This window comes from Toxorhynchites rutilus, chromosome 3, assembly GCF_029784135.1.
Source record: "Toxorhynchites rutilus septentrionalis strain SRP chromosome 3, ASM2978413v1, whole genome shotgun sequence".
In the NCBI taxonomy this organism is placed as follows: domain Eukaryota; kingdom Metazoa; phylum Arthropoda; class Insecta; order Diptera; family Culicidae; genus Toxorhynchites; species Toxorhynchites rutilus.
Genome location: NC_073746.1, coordinates 101,170,451 through 101,177,633, shown reverse-complemented (window position 1 = coordinate 101,177,633; position 7,183 = coordinate 101,170,451). Strand labels below are relative to the sequence as shown.

General features: G+C 35.0%; 1 long non-coding RNA gene across 1 annotated transcript; it reads left to right on the top strand.

Moving 5' to 3' along the window:
• Positions 1-1,864: 1,864 nt before the first annotated feature.
• LOC129774154 (uncharacterized) lies at positions 1,865-2,483 on the top strand. The gene is made up of 3 exons (XR_008742721.1): positions 1,865-1,996; positions 2,071-2,168; positions 2,239-2,483. It is a non-coding gene; the product is annotated as an uncharacterized LOC129774154 (long non-coding RNA).
• The last annotated feature ends 4,700 nt before the right edge of the window (positions 2,484-7,183 follow it).

Sequence of the window (7,183 nt, the reverse complement as noted above, 5' to 3'; positions counted from 1 at the left end):
ACATATTCATTGCTGAATAGTCGATTTTCATTAGAAGCTCAATTTCAGAAACGCACTCTGGTCATATATAAAATCATTTTTCTTCCAATTTTCCATTTTTTATGCCGTAACAACACTCCTTGAGGTGGGTTGTATATTATGTCCAACTTTAAGCTCAATCGGTTCGGCACTTTTCGAGCATTTTTATGTATATAGAGATAATGCATAAGATCATTACCGGAGGCGAATGAACTGAAAAGTTTAAAACCTCTATAATTCATCACGTTCGTTCATTACCGGACTATTCTTATTTGATTTCAGTCCCTTTTGTAACTGGATTGAACGGATCCATATATTAACTATTCATCGTTAGATTCATACGTTCAAAAGCAAAATATAAATGTTTGACTTTCGTATAGTTATTCGCTGAATATAATGGTCATATATATACACACTTGTGAAAGAATTTCACTTGTGGAATAATTGTAAACAGTAAACAATAAACTAATCGGTGGCTTATGGTAATTCTTAACGGTTACAATTTCGGGGATATTTTTTTATAATGGACAATATCGACAAGAAAAAAATAAAAATAAAAGGAAGTTCCTAGAAATCCTTTTATATCATCTTTTTATGCCCCATCTAAAAAAAGGCATTAATTTCTAGTTTACCAAGAATACAGAGACAAGAATATTAGAAATATGCAAACTTTATATTCCAGAACCTTTATCATCTGGTAATAGTCTAGAAGGTCGTTATACATTCTTCTCTTTGATAAAAAGACCCGAAAAATACGCAACAACTGCATGAAATGTACAAAATATGTTTGTTTCGAGCATGCAGTTATGCTATGTTCTGATTCTTACTCCAACGAAACCACAATCGATTAATACGTTTTTATGTTGTTTAATAGCTCTTTATACTTTCATGAATTATATTCAGTTGCTTACTTTTAATTGATAACAGTGAAAAATTCGAATTTCGTTATTTGTGTTGGAGTATCAAAAATTACTCTATTTTGAGGAGGCTGAATTAGATGACTATTAAAACATAATAAAGATGAAGGAAACATATTTTTTGGAGTTTTTTCATTCAATCATACCCTCTTCTTCAAATAAATGCCAATAAAGCCTGAAAAATACACAATGGCAACATTACAGAGAAGTTCAATTTTCCGGTCTGTGACACCGTGCGCGAGTATACGTGTTATGATTTTGCACGCGAGTACAGGAGGGTTAAACGGTTTTATTTAGCATTACCTATTGTAAATATGTTTGTGCGTTTATCTGTACACTGGAGAAAAACATTAGTAAACCCAGCTACCAAATCTTTAGTAGTCGAATTATTGGTAAAATGTACACATTTTTAGTAAATATTACCAAAATTATGTAAAAACTATGTCAGATGCAATATACATCTCTACCAACGATTCGTACATTTTACTTCAGAGGGTAAGTAACCTTGTTGTCATATTTGGGAAGTTGCGAAATGCGCACATCGTGATTGTGATTTCTCTGGTGGAAAAGAAGCCGGGGATGCAGTACGGAGGTGAACATTTGTATTTTTTCGGATACTAATCAAACCAGAGCCGTCCGATATAGTAAAGTATGGACATATTTCTCGAACCGTACCTAGTACGCACCTAGTGCAATCGTATCGCTAAAACAACGTCGATGTACTTGATTCTGAAGAGGAAGAGGAACTCATTAAGCATTAACTCATAAAATCTGTACCATTTGATCGCACATCTGACGGAGCATGTTTTATACGATTTGTGAGGACACATCATGGAGGAAATTGAGGTAATGTAATTGTTTTTGCCTGATTGGAAACAAACAGATATGAAACTGTATATTTCAGACACACATCCGTAAGGACATGTGCACACAATGTTTCATGTGATGGATTCTTCGTTTTCCTGGGATGATTGGCACAAAATTCACTAGGAAAATCCGCCTCGAGATATATGGTTCTTCACGATAAGGATTCGCCCAGATACACTTTTCTTCAGGAACAAGTTTGTAATATACATATTTTACGACATCAAGTCCAATGATATGGTCAGTAGTAGATGATTTTCTGTCTTTATAGCACATGTTGTTCTGGGAGCGTTGTAATGAATAGTTTGATTCGAATGGAACTTTCAACGGACAACTCAAAAACAAAGATACAAATACGAACAGATACAAGTGATTAAGTTTCGTCATTGCACATTGCAAGACACTTCTCGGTCACACAATATGCTTTTGCTAATTTCAGATGATTCCTCTCCCTGAATGACGAAAAGAAACAGGATCATGATCGAGTGCAGATGACAATGGAAGAATCTTATGGGATCGACTTAGTTGACGCTGCGATTAGATCTGTTCCCTAGTACTCTGCTCGTAGAATTATTGTAATGACAATTATTGTTTGTTTGTTATTTACTTATTATTGAAGAATTATCCCAACTGTATATAGAATGAGTTACTATTGATGTATTTGAAGTATGTAGAATAACATGTAATAAAACATAGCATTTTGAACATAAATTAATTATTCACAAAAAAAAAAACCCTACCGAGAATACCTTACAAATGAGAAACAAAACTAGGCCAACAAATCCTATATAATTGAACCGACGTTGTGTCGATATTGATCCAACTTTGTATCAACAAATCGTGCTCTTGTTTGACATGCTGCCTACCAATTTTTTTTCGTAGGATGTACCAATGATTAGTACGGTAGAAAATGACTAGCGAATTGGTAACATGTACCAAAAAATTTGTCATATTTACTAATGTTTCCTCTCAGTGTAGGGTTGTCCCACATCAATAGAAATTTAACCTCCTTCCTGTTGACCGATTGATCTGAAATTTGGAACACGCTATTATCTCTGCTGTCGTTATAAAACTGCGTATTCCATTATCTTGAAAATCCAAGATGGTGGCCGCTACAAAATGGCGGCCCACATATTTTATCAAAACCCTATCAATATGGGTATCAAATGAAAGGGATTGACTAGTAGAATACAGTTATTTATGAAAAATGTAAATTCAAGATGACCGCCTTCACGAGATGGGACATTTTTTTCAATTCATCAATATGGGTATCAAACGAAAGGGCTTGACTAGTAGAACATGTTTATTTGTGAAAAATCACATTTTAAATGTACTGTTGAAAAATCAATATCTTTATGTCGTCTATAATAAGTTCTTCTAACATATCGTCCAGGTCTTCACTTGCGTGTAGTACCTCAATATCCTAATCGGAACTCGATGAGATAATACTCGAAACCTTTCTTCTAACGCTTCGCACTATTTCGTCGTCACTACTTTCCTCTCAGATTTACAATTACGCCGTCCGGTGAACATATTGAGGATAAAAAAAAACACATGCGTCTAAAAAAGTTTTTTTTTGCAATAAACAGGGGCTTATCCGCGTCGCGCATTATTATTTTGATTCTCAGAAAAAAAACTTGCTACTTGCTTCTTCTATTTGCTACTTAGTGCAAAGAACGATGAAAGTTGCCAAATGTGATACATATTATGACGATTATTTTCCCACAAATGTGACATATGTTCTTAGTAAGATATATGCACAGAATATTCGCAATCGATTGAACAGAATATTCCATATTCTCCAATCAAATTATGGTTATTTATCGTCATCGAATATAGTATATAGAGCAAGTACGTTCGGTTGAATTTCATTTTTTATTATTGGCAACACTGTATAACTGACTGAAATTTTTTTTTAAGTTCTGTAATCAGCAGTCGGTTGATTTCATTCGGATTCAACAGAAAAGTAGTCCGAACCCGATTTAATTATTATCGTTGAATTGTTGAATTTGGGCCCCGCAAGAAACTCGGCCGAATCGCCCTGGGCGACGTAAGTGTTAATCGGAATGTCATCTGATTCGGATTGCGACCCGGACACGACCCCGAAATGTAAGTGTGGTGTTCGGCGTACATCAGAATACAAAGCGAAAGTCATTAAGGTGAAGGTGGAAGCTAGCCATTGTAGTAGTATAGGTAAACCCTCGTATAAAAATGGGGTAATAGTGTTTGTGAGAAAAGAGCAAAGCACACGTAAATAGATCAATTCACTTATCAGCTGTGTGGCGCTTCATTGACACGAGTCTTTGAATACATTTGAAAAAAAAAACAAATAACAATTCAATACTAAAGTAAAATGTATGAACGATATGTTCCGATGAACAATTGCAAATATAAATATATATAGAAGGTGCATTTGCATATGATTCTGATTATACGCGAGCGTAACATGAGCAAATTTATAACACATGCGAATTGGGGCTCTTTTGGTATTAACAAGTTCTTCCGCATAGTAACTCGATGTTGATAATTCCTTAATATTTTCCTTCGTTGATCGTATTGTTTTCACATATTCACGTTGGAATTCCCTTAACCCTTCTCTTCGTTGGCCGAGGCATTTAGATTGAATTTAATACTTTTCCGTTTACTGTTTTTGAAAGCATAGGCAGCCGTGGCAGTGTTCCGAGCTCTGCAATACAATTTTCTTACCCAATGTTAAAGTTGCTAAAACTTACATTATAGACCCATTAAACGTAAAAATAATAATTGTATTGATATCAACACAATTTTATTCTATTGATTTTCATGACATGGGACGCTATGACTCCGGAATAACATTTTATTGAGTGGTTTTTATAGCTGTTTCGATGATGTTGTTTGGCATCAGTGTCGAAAAAATAACGATGCTTCCACCAATACAAACAAAACCATTGCTGAAGATTGAAAAACGAAAATTTAACTTTCAGAGCACTTGCTCGAGTTTTCCGACGTTCTTCACTATACGGTGCGAAAGCAGATGAAAATTTAATATCTTGTGAGTAATCGATTAGAGTTTGGTTGATATTACTTGATGGGAAGTGTGCGAAAACGATCATTTTCTTCACACTGTTTCGCAAAATTATTGATTTTCGGGCGAGAACACAATGAACGATTGGATGCTTCGGAAAGGTATAGTTAGCCCTCAATTAAGAATTGTTGATGTGCACGAAGAACACTATGCTGAGTGGCAAACAAAGCTCCGTAATACTATGTACTTCTCATATATTACGTAACGCAGAAAGTATTTTAAAATATCCTCCATGTCCATCCATATCGCATTTTTGTATTCCTTGTGTATTAAGAATAAAACAAATTATACTTATCAGACCTCCCTTACTCCTACCGCGTTTAATGTAGAACATAATTCAAAAATAGCCTCAATCTTACTTGGTATGAGCATCAAGAACATTAAAACTACATAAAATTTAATTGAATTTCTTCAAAACCGCTAAATATACCGTTGATTTCTCGTTTTTTTTCGAGAAACCCCCTAAGTCCACTAATTTTGAAGTGTTATATTTTGAGCTTTACCTGATATATTGATGAAGTAGTGGTCCCAAATAATATGTTTTGGGTCTAATAATTGAACTTCATACCAACAAATTGCAGGATCAGGTCAAAATTTGAGAAAAACAGTTTTTTGTCGTTTTCTCGAAAGTGGGTCATATGGACTTATGGAGTTTCTCACACAAACGATTGAATTGCTGCACAATATATTTCAAATCCTACATCAAAATTGTATTAGAACGACTTTTAGAGCTTATTAAGACACATATTTTTCGATGCAGAACTTGTCAATATCTTAATCCTACTTAAAGTTATTGATGCTTTTTCACCCAAAAACTAATGATTTCAATTTTAGTTTACACTAATACAAGAAAATAACATAGTTCTGGAAATCCCACATTATGTAGAGTCAAGTATGCTCTTTCAAATGCCGTCAACGAATATTTTGTATGTTTGCCCCAGAAAGAATGACAAGCGAATGAAAAGAGCGTAATTTTTGGGAAAAACTATCAATAACTTTGAGTAGAGTTACAATATTGACAAGTTCTGCATCACGAATGTTTGTCTCAGTAAGCTCTAAAAGTCTTCTGAATACAGTTTATCGGTTATTTCAAGAGATATAAAAAAATATTGTTCTACAAAATTGCTTAAAATAACCTATGCGGCTAAAACATTGTCGAACCATATTTACCTCAATCTATGAAAATAAGAAAGTTATATTTTTTATTTCATCCAAAACAGCGAGTGGCGAGTGGCAAACGCAATCGCAAAACGGCATCAGGTAGCAGAAGAAAAAAGTTTGTTCTTTATACAAACTGCTTTGGTGACATCCAGAACAAGGCGGCATCGAGGGCGTTCGAAATGGTTTTTTTCAAAACCAAGATTACTAAGTTTTCTAAATTGGAACCATTCCATAAAACAAGGCGCTTTTCAGGGCCATTAAACCTTCCAAAAAAGAGTTTAGGAAATACAGTTCAATGCTTTCTAAAACAATATCCAAAATAATAATAAAACACAAATTGATTTTTTCATAATTTGTTTGCCAGGATATGATGAGTATGTGAATTTGGCAGTTGTTCTGAGCTTATTGATTTTCACCAATTCTTAAATTGCTTCTAGATTGAAAGTACAGTAATTTACACTTATCTCGACATTTAGCCAATTGGACGGACCTGTAATGCGACATATTTAGTTGGACATTTTTGTAAACATAGAGTTCGGGGTCCAAATTATGACCCCACATTGAAAGTCGACACTGTACCACTGTCATCGCAAATGTTCAATTACAGGTTAAAATTACCTCCAATCCGATACTGAGTGGTGGTAATGCGACGTGCCATTGAATGTAATTTACTGTAAAATATGTCACAAGCTGGATGGGAAGAAATTTTCCAACTGTGAAAGCTGTGGCGAGTGGCAAATGCAATCGCTAAACAGAAAGGTTTAGCCGAACAAGATGGGGATATCGAGAGATAACAAAACAATAAACTCTTTAGATTGAAGATAATTTTGTGATCCTGAAAATGACCCTTTTTAGCCTGCATGTGAATCCAACGAGCGAACAAATCGTAATGAATGTATTTTTTTTGCCATCGATCCCTTTTATCGCTCATTCGTTCGTCTCGTTGGACTCGCCCCTCTGGCTGAGTCTGCCGATTTGTCTCTATCCTGTGAGTGTGTACCGCTAGAGTATAAAACACGCGGACCCCAAAAAAATATCTTATTTTCTTTCAAACCGTAAACCCGTGTGGTGGTACGGCATCGGCATCGTGGACGTAAGAAAGGAGGACAAGTTAAGGGAAAGGCAAAGTCTCACTCGAACCGTGCAGGTCTCCAGTTCC